This window comes from Aethalodelphis obliquidens, unplaced genomic scaffold (assembly GCF_003676395.1).
Source record: "Aethalodelphis obliquidens isolate GAN/ISIS:26980383/991018 unplaced genomic scaffold, ASM367639v1 scaffold16, whole genome shotgun sequence".
Classification (NCBI taxonomy): Eukaryota; Metazoa; Chordata; class Mammalia; order Artiodactyla; family Delphinidae; genus Aethalodelphis; species Aethalodelphis obliquidens.
Window position 1 is genome coordinate 33,791,642 of NW_020837960.1, and position 11,969 is coordinate 33,803,610.

At 40.4% G+C, this 11,969-nt stretch overlaps 1 long non-coding RNA gene and 1 other non-coding gene across 2 annotated transcripts; one reads left to right on the forward strand and one right to left on the reverse strand.

Moving 5' to 3' along the window:
* Nucleotides 1-305: 305 nt before the first annotated feature.
* LOC113625860 (U6 spliceosomal RNA) lies at nucleotides 306-412 on the reverse strand. The gene has a single exon (XR_003434910.1). It is a non-coding gene; the product is annotated as a U6 spliceosomal RNA (small nuclear RNA).
* A 557-nt stretch (nucleotides 413-969) lies between these two features.
* LOC113625801 (uncharacterized) lies at nucleotides 970-9,318 on the forward strand. Its single transcript, XR_003434874.1, has 2 exons — nucleotides 970-1,025; nucleotides 9,269-9,318. It is a non-coding gene; the product is annotated as an uncharacterized LOC113625801 (long non-coding RNA).
* The last annotated feature ends 2,651 nt before the right edge of the window (nucleotides 9,319-11,969 follow it).

An 11,969-nucleotide genomic window follows, 5' to 3' on the forward strand; every position in this document is an offset into this window, starting at 1 on the left:
TTTGTAATTATTTATATATTAATTACTGCTTAGGGTATTTTCAATTTTTTTACAATCACAAATTTCGCTGCAGTAGGCATCCTGAAACAAAAATCTTACAATTTTTAACTTCTTACAATTTTCTGCTTCTTAAATAACAATAAAAACTGTTAAAAACCAATGCTGATGAAGTATGAGAAAAAGAGTTAATCTCAAGTACTAATAGTTGGAATACAAACTGGTAGATGAATACAAATATCTGTTAGAGGTAAAATTTGCATATACTATGATCTCATACTTTTTTTTAATTGTTTTTGAAAATTAAAAAAAATATGGAACGCTTCACAAATTTGCATGTCATCCTTGCACAGGAGCCATGCTAATCGTCTCTGTACCGTTCCAATTTTAGTACATGTGCTGCTGAAATGAGCAATGATCTCTCATTCTAACTTTAGGACTCTAATCTACAGAAACAGATATAGACTAATTTTCAAAAATTCAGATAGGTATTAGATTTTATGTACTAAATCAAATATTTATGAGAAAACTTTTTAAAGCTAATCCAAATGCATTTTTTCTTTTGTCAAAGTGGCATATTAACTTGGGTCATGTGGACAAAAAAATGTCCTATCAGTAAACAAAAGACGTTGTGGTCATAAAGCCCTCAGGGATGGCATCCCAACTCCCATCCCAAGGTGTGCCCTGAGGGGATTCAGGAGGGAGAAAACAGGATACTGGCCCTGGATAGTTAAGATGCATGTCAAAAGAATGGTTTCAGGGACGACTTCCCTGGTGATCCGGTGGGTAAGACCCCGAGCTGCCAATGCAAGGAGCCAGGTTGCATCCCTGGTTGGGGAACTACGCCACAACTAAGAGTACGCATGCTGCAACCAAGACCCGGTGCGGCCAAAATAAGTAAATTAATTTATTAATTAAAACAATGGTTTCAGAGACTTAAAAGAATTAAAACCATTAAAAGAATGTTTTCCAGACTTCCCTGGTGGGCCAGTGGTTAGGACTCCGGGCTTCTACTGCTGGGGGCGAGGGTTTGATCACTGGCTGGGGAACTAAGATCCTATATGCTGCTCAGACAAAAAAAAAAAAAACCTTTTCTAGTACATCTGAGAAATTATAGCAATTAGTAGATTCTAGGAAAGAAACTGTAAACCTCTTACTTGACTGACTACTCATCAATGCTTTTTAAGTTCTTTCTCATCTTTTGAAAAAATTGCATGCCTTTTCTTCACTTAGAAAATCGCTTATCTGCAAAAATTAGCCTCTAACTAGTACAATCCATGATTAAATGAGCAGACAAGAATAAAATATTATATCTACCAAAACCACTAAATGTTCTAAGATCCGTGTGATGAGGTTATTTTATGGGAAAAATTACATATGATACAATCTGTTAATTCTGGAAAAGTCTGAAACACACCATCTTCGTGATAAAGTTTACTCTTTAGAAAATAGCATTACAGAGAAGTTCTTCTATGTTATATCCTTTACACGTTGGACTTTGAGAATTAATTAAAAGGCGTAGAAGAGACACAGATTTTCAAAAACTTTATTGTTGCTGGCTAGAGAAGCCCTCATTCCATCCAATAAGTACAAATCATCCTTAAATGATTTGTACTTGTTAGATTTCCGTAGAATTTCCTTAGAATTTTAAAGACTCTCTTGAAGCCCTCCTCATAATGTTTTTTGATTAGTGACATAGAAGCTGAAAAGGGTTACAGAGAGGTTAAAACCCTTGCCGTTCACATAGCTAATTGGTGTTTGCTAATAGTCATTTTTTATTTCAATGAAAAGGAACTCTAGAACAAACCGTCTAGACTTGTATACTATTTGATAACCCTTCCTAGGTCGTTCCTCTGTATCCTACATTAGGAAAATTGCAGCAGTTTACTGAGCAGCGACTCTGGCCCAGAGAATTGATGAGGAAAACCTCACTCTAGCAGCCATTATTTATGGCTGGGCTGGAAGCAGCGTGACTTTGGTCCCAGGGGTAAGAAACTTGATGTAGAAGGGATTTCACTTGACAGCTGAGGTGTCATTCCCTCCTCTGAGATGCTCTCTAACTACTGTGGGGAGATACTACAACCCCTGAGGAAATGAAGTAAGCTAGCATCTTGTTAACCAGGAGTGTCTCAAAATGGACAAAAATATTTTTCGTTGCAGAGATCAGCATTTGGGTGATCAGAAATTGACTGCAGTTGAACTTGCTGCTTTCTTGATGCAAAGGAGCTAGAAAAAGACAATAAATCATACCTGCGTTTCTGTTAAGATGGGGAACTAGCACAGGATGCTGGCTTCCCTCACCACTAAAATCAATTTTGGAAGAATTTTGTCATAAAAATTTTGTTAAAATATTACTGGGGTGGTCTTGGCACCCCTGTAAGTCACTTGACAGCACTGGGGAGGACTTATTTCTGGGCTATGTATTCCACAGTTTATAGGTCTGTCTTTAAGCCAGTACCACCATACCTTTAATTACTATAGTTTAGAGTAAGTTTTGAAATTAGGAGCTGTGAGTCCTCCAGCTTTCTTCTTTTTCAAGATGACTTTGGCTTTGGGGTCCCTGGAGAGTCCATATGAATTTCAGGATGGATTTTCTTTTTCTTTTCCTTCCTTTCTTTCTTTTTTTCTTTTTTTTGGCCGCGTGGCATGTAGGATCTTAGTTCCCCCACCGGGGGTCGAACCTGTACCCGCTGCAATGGAAGTGTAGCATCTTAACCACTGGACTGCCAGGGAGGTCCCAGGATGGATTTTCTATTTCTGCAAAATCATTGTTGGGATTTTGTTGGAGATTGCATCGAGCCTGTAGACCACTTTGGGTGATATTGTCATTAACAATATTAAGTCTTCCAGTGAACACAGGATATGTTTCCATTTATTTGGGTCTGCTTTATTTTCTCACAGCAATATTATGTAGTTTTCATTGTATGTCTTTCATCTCCTTGGTTAAGTTAATCCTAATTCCTTAGCATTGTATTCGTCTTTGATGCTCTTGTGAATGGAATTATGTTTCTTAATTTCCTTTTTTGGTTGCTTATTATTAGTGTATAGAAAAGTAACTGATTTTTTTGTGTGATTTTCTGTCCTACTACTTTCCTGAATCGGTTTGTAAGCCTTGTTCCTGATTTGAGAGGAAAAGTTTTAAGTATGATGGGTTAAAACCCCATTTAGCTGTGGGGTTTTCATGAATGACTTTTATTATGTTGAGGTAGTTTCCTTCTACTCCTAGTTTATCAACTTTTTTTCTTTTTTGGCTGCACCAGGTCTTAGTTGCTGCATGTGCGATCTTTGTTGCGGAATGTGGCCTCTTTTAGTTGTGGCATGCAGGATCTAGTTCCCTGACCAGGGATCAAACCCGGGCCCCCTGCATTGGGAGCACAGAGTCTTAACCACTGGACCAACAGGGAAGTTATCTTGTCAACTATTTTTATCATAAAGAGATGTTGAATTTTGTCAAGTGCTTTTTCTATATCAATTGAGATGATGGAGTGCTTTTTTCTCTTCATTCTTTTGATTTTAAGGTTTTAAAAACTTTGAATCCGAATTCAGTTTGCTACTATTGAGTATTTTTGCATCAATGTTCGTAAATGATATGGAGCTTTAGTTTTCTTTTCTTGTAGTGTCCTTGTCTGGCTTTGATAGCAGATTACGGTAGCCTCATAGAATGAATTAAGAAGTGTTTCCTTCTCTTCAATTTTTTGGAAGGATTTGATAAGGATCGATGTTATTTCTTCTTTAAATGTTTGGTGGAGGGGCTTCCCTGGTGGCGCAGTGGTTAAGAATCTGCCTGCTAGCGCAGGGGACATGGGTTCGAGCCCTGGTCCGGGAAGATCCCACATGCAGTGGAGCAACTAAGCCTGTGTACCACAACTACTGAGCCTGTGCTCTAGAGCCCGCGAGCCACAACTACTGAAGCCCATGTGACACAACTACTGAAGCCCACGTGCCTAGAGCCTGTGCTCCACAACAAGAGAAGCCACCGCAAGGAGAAGCCTGCGCACCTCAACAAAGAGTAGCCCCCGCTCGCCGCAACTAGAGAAAACCCGCGCACAGCAACAAAGACCCAACACAGCCAAAAAATAAATAAACAAGCAAACAAATAAATAAAATAAATCTATTTTTTAAAAAAATGTTTGATGGAAATCACCAGTAAAGACATCTGGTCCTGGGCTTTTTTTTATTGCAAGGTTTTTGATTACTGTGTCAATCACTCTGTTAGGAGATCTAATCAGATTTTCTATTTCTTCATGATTCAGTTGTCATAGATTGTGTATTTCTAGGAATTTATTCATTTCATCTAGGTTATCCACCTTGTTGGTGTACAATTGTTTGTACGATACTCTTATAATTCTTTTTAATTTCTTAAAATCAATAGTAACGTCCCCATTTCCATCTCTGATTTTAGTAGTTTGCCTTCTCCATTTTTTAAAAAAAATCTTATTGAATGAGATTTATTTGTTTATTTATTTATTTGGCTGCACCTCGAGGCACGTGGGATCTTAGTTCCCCAAACTTAGTTCCCCGACCAGGGATCAAACCCACCACATGCCCTGCATTGGAAGTATGGTGTCTTAACCACTAGATCACCAGGGAAGTCCCATGTCTTCTCTATTTTTTGATTAGTAAATTATCTAACCATTTGTCAAGTTTGTTGATCTTTTCAAAGAACCAACTTTTGGGTTTTTTGATTTCCCTGTTGTTTTTCTATTCTCTATTTCATTGATCTCTTCTCTAATCTTTGCTATGTCCTTCCTTCTGCTAAGTTTGGGGTTCGTTTGGTCTTCCTTTTCTAGTTACTTATGGCATATAATTAGCTTAGTGATTTCAGACCTCTGTTCGTTTTTACTATTAGTCATTTAGGGCTATAAGGTTTCCTCCTAGCACTGCCTTTGCTGTATTCTATAAGGTTTGGTGTGTTGTGTCTTTATTTTTATTTGTCTCAATGTATATTCTAATTTCCCTTGTGAGTCCTTCTTTGACCCTTTGACCCTTTAAGAGTGTGGTGTTTCTTGTTTGTTTGTTTTTTATAAATTTATTTATTTATTTTTGGCTGCGTTGGGTCTTCGTTGCTGCACGCGGGCTTTCTCTAGTTGCAGTGAATGGGGGCTACTCTTTGTTGCGGTGCACGGGCTTCTCATTGCGGTGACTTCTCTTGTTGCAGAGCACAGGCTCTAGGCACGCGGGCTTTAGTAGTTGTGGCACGTGGGCTTCAGTAGTTGTGGCTCGCGGGCTCTAGAGCACAGGCTCAGTAGTTGTGGCACACAGGCTTAGTTGTTCCACTGCATGTGGGATCTTCCCGGACCAGGGCTCAAACGCGTGTCCCCTGCGTTGGCAGGCGGACTCTCAACCACTGCACCACCAAGGAAGTCCCAAGAGTGTGGTGTTTAATTTCCACATATTTGTAATATTTTTTCTCTTTCTCTTTTGCTGCACCGCGTGGCTTGTGGGATCTTATTTCCCACCGCCCCACCCCCCCAGGGATTGAACCCCTGCCCCCTTCAGTGGAAGTGCAGAGTCCTAACTACCAGGACCACCAGGGAATTTCCTCTAGTTTTCTTGATAGATGTGAAAGGTGGTATCTCATGTGGTTTTCATGTGCATTTCCCTAATAGTTAGTGATGTTGAGTGTCTTTCATGTGCTTGTTGGCGTTTGTACATCTTCTTTGTAGAAATGTCTATTCAAGTCCTTTGCCCATTTTTTAATTCAATTGTTTCCTTGTTGAATTTTAGGAGTTCTCTATATATTGCAGATTATAATCCCTTATCAGATATGTGATTTGCAAATATTTTCTCTCACTCTGTGGGTTGCCTTTTTACTCTGTTGATAGAGTCCTTTGATGTGCAAAAGCTTACATTTTTATGAAGTTTGATTTGTCTATGTTTTCTTTTGTTGCCTGTGCCTTTGGTGTCATGTACAAGAAATCACTGCCAAATTCAAGGTCATAAATATTTAGCCCTATGGTTTTTTTCTAACAGATTTATAATTTTGTCTCTTACATTTAAGTCTTTGATCCTCTTTGAGTCAAACTTCGTATATGGTATTAGGTAAGGATCCAACTTCATTCTTTTGCATGTGACTATCTGGTTTTGCCACCACCGTTTGTTGAAGACTGGAAGATGAAAACTTCTTTCCATTTGTTTGTGTCTTTTTAAATTTTTTCAGCAATGTTGTGTAGTTTTCAGTGTAAATGTCTTTTACCTCCTTGGTCAAATTTATTCCTAAGTATTTTATTATTTTTTATGATCTTGTAAATGAACTGATTTCTTAATTTCTTTTTCAGATTGTTCTTTTATTTATTTTTTTTTTTTTGGCCATGCTGGTGTGAGGATCTTAGTTCCCCAACCAGGGATCACTGGTTGCAATGGAAGCATGGAGTCCTAGCCACTGGACTGCCGGGGAATTCCCTGCTCAGTTTTAATGTTTAGAAATGCAATTGATTTTTGTGTGTTGATTTTGTATCTTGAAATTTTACTGAATTAGCCTTAACAGTTGTTTTTTCCCCCCATGGAATCTTTAGGGCTTATTTCTTATAAAATTTTGTTATCTATGAACAAAGATTGTTTTACTTCTTCTTTTGCAGTCTGGATGCCTTTTTTTTCTTTTTCTTGCCTCCAATACTATGCTGAATAAAAGTGGGGGAAATGGAATCCTCATCTTATTTTTGTTCTTAGGGGAAAAGCTTTAAATTTTTCACCATTGAGTTGTTGATTTTTCATATATGGGCTTTATTATTTTAAGATAGTTTCCTTCTGTTCTTAGTATATATTGTGTTTTTATCATGAAAAGCTGCTAATTTTGCCAGATGCTTTTTTGGCATCATTTGAGATTATCATGTGTTTTTTTTCTTTTTTCCCTTCATTCTGTTAATAGAGTATATTACATTGATCAATTTTTGTATATTGGAACTTCCTTGCATTCCAGGAATAAATCCCACTTGCTCATCGTGTATGGTCCTGTTTTTTTTTGTTGTTTTTTTTTTGTTTTTTTGGCCACGCAGTGCAACATACGGGATCTTTGTTCCCTGAACTCATGCCCTCAGCAGTGAAAGTGCAGAGTCCTAACCACTGGGCTGCCAGGGAATTCCCTATAATCCTTTTAATATACTGCTGGATTCAGTTTCGAATGACTTTCAGGAAGGGCGCCATTCCCTATTCAATGGGAAAAGGACTGCCTTTTCAATAAATGATGATGTCAAAACTGGATGTCAACATGAAAAAGAATGAAGTTGGATTCTTTTTTCTTTTATTATTATTTTTTATTTTATGTGGTTAAAAAACACCATCATTGGGCTTCCCTGGTGGCGCAGTGGTTGGGAGTCCACCTGCCGATGCAGGGGACACGGGTTCGTGCCCTGGTCCGGGAAGATCCCACATGCCGCAGAGCGGCTGGGCCCATGAGCCATGGCCGCTGAGCCTGTGTGTCCAGAGCCTGTGCTCCGCAACAGGAGAGGCCACAACAGTGGGAGGCCCATGTACAGAAAAAAAAAAAAAAAAAAAACCATCATAACCATTTAAAAAATATATGCTACAATAGTGTTAACTATATGCATATTTCTGCAGCAGATCTCTAGAACTTTTTCATCTTGCAAAACTGAAACTGTATGTATTGAACAATTTTCTTTTTCCCTCTCTTCAAACTCACTGACAACCATGATTCTACTTTCTGTTCCTAACATTGTGACTATTCTAGGTACCTCATATAAGTGGAATCATATAGTATTTGTCTTTTGTGACTTGCTTATTTCACTGAGCATAATGTCCTCAAGTCATCCATATTGTAACATGTGACAAGATTTCCTTTTCTTAAGGCTGAATGATATTTCATTGTATGTATACACAGTACAACATTTTGTTTATCCAGTCATCCACTGGTGGACCTTTGTGTTGCCTCCATCTCTTGGCTATTGTGAATAATGCTGCTATGTTTTCTTTTTTTTTGGCTGTGTTGGGTCTTCGTTGCTGCACACGGGCTTTCTCTAGTTGTGGTGAGCGGGGACTACTCTTCATTGCAGTGTGTGGGCTTCTCATTGCTGTGGCTTCTCTTGTTGCAGAGCACGGGCTCTAGGCACGTGGGCTTCAGTAGTTGTGGCATGTGGGCTCAGTAGTTGTGGCTCATGGGCTCAGTAGTTGTGGCTCACAGGCTCAGTAGTTGTGGCTCTCGGGCTCTAGAACGCAGACTCAGTAGTTGTGGTGCACAGGTTTAGTTGCTCCATGGCATGTGGGATCTTCCCGGACCAGGGATTGAACCTGTGTCCCCTGCACTGGCAGGCAGACTCTCAACCACTATGCCACCAGGGAAGTCCCAATGCTGCTATGTTTTCAATTGTTTTGGATTTATACCCTGAAGTGGGATTGCTGGATCACACACTAATTAAATTTTTGATTTTTTTGAGGATCCTCCATACTGTTTTCCATAGTGGCTGCACTGTTTTACATTCCCAAAAATATTGCACGAGAGTTCCAAATTTATTTATTTATTTGTTATATTAAGAGCACTTAACACAAGATCTACTCTCTTAAATTTTAAAGTATACACTATATTATTGTGAAGTTCTATATATTCCTTATCAGATATATGGTTTGCAAATATTTTCTCCCGTTATGTAAATTGCCTTTCACTCTGTTGATTGTTTCCTCTGCTATGCAGAAGTTTTTAAGTTTGATGTGGTCTCATTTTTCTATTTTTGCTTCTGTTGCCTGTGCTTTTGGTGTCATGTCCAAGAAATCATTGCCAAATCAAATACCATGAAGTTTTCCCCTGTTTTCTTCTAGGAGTTTTATATGTTTGAGGTCTTACATTTAGGTCTTTAATCCATTTTGAATTAATTTTTGTATATGGGGTAAGGTAAGGGTCCAGCTTCTTTCTTTCACATGTTGATATCCAGTTTTTCCAATACCATTTGTTGAAGAGACTGTTAAAAGATAAACTGAGGCATATTAAAATTTTTAAAGAGTTTATTTGACCAAAAATCGATTCAAATTTGGCAGCATCCAATCTGGCAGATAGAAAGGAGTTTCAAGAAGCTGTACAGAAGGGGACTTCCCAGGTGATCCAGTGATTAAGACTCTGTGCTCCCAGTGCAGGGGGCCCGGGTTCAATCCCTGGTCAGGGAACTAGATCCTGGATGCCGCAACTAAGAGTCTGCATCCACAACTAAAGATCCCACCTGCCGCAACTAGGACGCAGCACAGCCAAATAAATAAATAAATATTTTTTTTAAATCTCTGGTGGTTAAGCGGTTAGGACTCCACACTCCCACTGCCAAGGGCCCAGGTTTAATCCCTGGTCAGGGAACTAAAATCCCACAAGCCACAAAGTGCGGCAAAAAAAAAAACAAAACTGCACAAAATGAAAGGCTTTTGTATAACTGATTCACTTTGTTATAAAGCAGAAACTAACACACCATTGTAAAGCAATTATACCCCAATAAAGATGTTAAAAAAAAAAATGAAAGGCTTTTATAGGCAGAAGGGAGCAGGAACAGGGAAATTATATGAGGCAAAACTGCAAAAATCATGTTGGTTATTACAAAGTTACTTTCCTTTAGGGGATGGAAGGGGTCTATAAGGCAGATTACTTAACTAGTAATAATCTAAGTAAGACAACTAAAACTATAATTAAGTGTCAGTTTTGTGACAGGGGCTTAGCATAAGCAACTACATTTTGGACCCTTGCACTGTTATCAAAGACCATTTGACCATGTACTTGAGGGTTCTTTTCTGGGTTCTCTATTCATTCCATTGGTCTACAAGTCTGTGTTTATGTCAGGACCACACTGTTTTGATGACTGTAGCTTTGTGGCATGTTTTGAAATCAGGACATATGATACCTCCACTTCTTTTTCTTTTGAAGTTGGATTCTTACTTTACACCGTATATAAAAATTAACTTGAAATGGATCAAAGACCTCTGATGAAGTGCTAAAACTATAAAACACTTAGAATAAAACATAGGGGGATAGCTTCATGACATTGGATTTGGCAATTATTTCTTGGATATGGCACCAAAAACACAGGTAACAGAAACAAAAATAGACAATAGGACTATATCAAAATTAAAAACAGCAAAGGAAACAAGCAACAACAAAAAAAAAGAAACAATCAACAGAGTGAAAAGTCAACCTATGGAATGGGAGAAAATATTTATAAACCATGTATCTGTTAAGGGATTCATAGCCAGAATATATAAAGAGCTCCTTCACAATAATGTTTTGTACACTTACAAATGTGATCAAGACCCCTGTGAACTAAACTCTGACATAGGGCTGGAGAGTTGATATCCTCCGAGGTAGGACAGTGAAGGTCTAATTGCCAGCTTTGCCAGCTGAGAGCAAACTGCTCCTGGTGGGCCTTATGGACAGGGACGTGTTCTTTCTCACCCCTAAGCTCTCACTCCACAAGTCCGGGAACCAGTAAAGGGGTACAGCCAGCTGCTGTCTATTCCAATTATGCATTGTGGAACTGGGAGAAAAACACAAGATGTGTTTGGGGACCCATGGGGCTCACCCACGGGGCTCACTGTGTGAAAGACGTGAGCTAAACCTCCATTGATCACCTGACCTCCACAAGCCCCTACTCTGACTGGGGGGCCACAGGGACATGGGTTCTCCTGAAATCAGTGTCCATTCAGAGCCAGTGTCCAGTAGTCCCTGAAAAGTCTGATCATTTCCTTTTCCCTAAAGCACAGTGAACCTGGTAAAAGGCCATCGGTGCCTTTGGTGAAGGCTGGGAGGAAGATTAACAGCATGAATTTCAGGCAGTGACCTGGGAACCTTGCTCTGAGGACCTGTTCTCTTGTTCATTCAAGGGCCCTGAGCCTGTAAACTAGCTCAAGTGTGGGAGCTGATTGACGGGCCATGACGCCCTGATTTTCTGATTCAGGTGAGACTTTTATTCAACTGACCTAGAAATTTTCTGATTCTACACATAAAGTAAGGACGCAATAGTCTTCCTATCTATCTTATTTGTAGGAACACCATCAACTAGCCTTTGGCAGTGGGCCCCTCCCACCTGGGATCCAGTTATTCCCTGGCATTTCGGTTTCCCAAAGCATGACTGCAGTTCCCACTGGAAGGTCCGGCCGACAGAGAAGAGTGACCACGGAGCTCTTCAAGGGTGACAGCTCTCCCCTCACAAATGTATTTCTTCCAGTATTAGTGAAAGGTAGGTGTTCTGGACCTTCCCAGTGCTGGTGAGTACGTCTTAAAAGACAAATCCACTCTTAACATTTGAATCTCCCTAAGCCTTTGTCTCCCTGCCTCTTCATTGAACCAAGGCAGTTCTGCTATTTCCAGCTCACGATTCGGGCAACTTTTGGTCCACGTTTCAGCCAACCAACCAGATAGCGTTTTCCAACTCCGAGGCGGCAACGTTCAGTGTAGATTCTCTGCTTCGTGCACTCGAATCAATAAATTAGCCTGATCTGGACTCACATTCCCTCCACCGTTCTCCCAGCCTCTCAGTATCCGTCCCCACCCTTCCCCCAGACTCCTGGCTGTAAAATTAGAGACTCAAGGAGTTCTTTGGAGTGCAGTGCACCTCCTCAGGGGCCACACTTCGTACCCCCCCTTTAGCTACCCGTTGGTACATGACTAGCGAGTCACGGGGCTAGGGTGGCGAGGCGATGGCTCCTGAGGAGAACCCCCTGTGAACTGCCTCAGGCCAGGCAGGGGCAAAGAGCCCGACTCCACCGGGGAAGGGGATGGGGGCCGGGGGGCTACTTCCACGGGGTGTGGGGCTCTCCACCTGTCAAAAAGACTCATCAGAACTCGGGGCTCAGTGTCTCCACCTTCCCCAGGGTCTTCCCACCCCCCCGTTCCACCTCGCAGAATCCCATGCTTGCAAAGCAGCACCCTCACCTCCACAGCAAACACTGTGCGACTGGCAGTTCAGCTTGCCTCGTGCTTCACTGTAAGTCACAGGAGGAGACTGTGCTTTTTTGTTTTCAGCCACTTCAGCCCTGGCGCTACAAGAGAT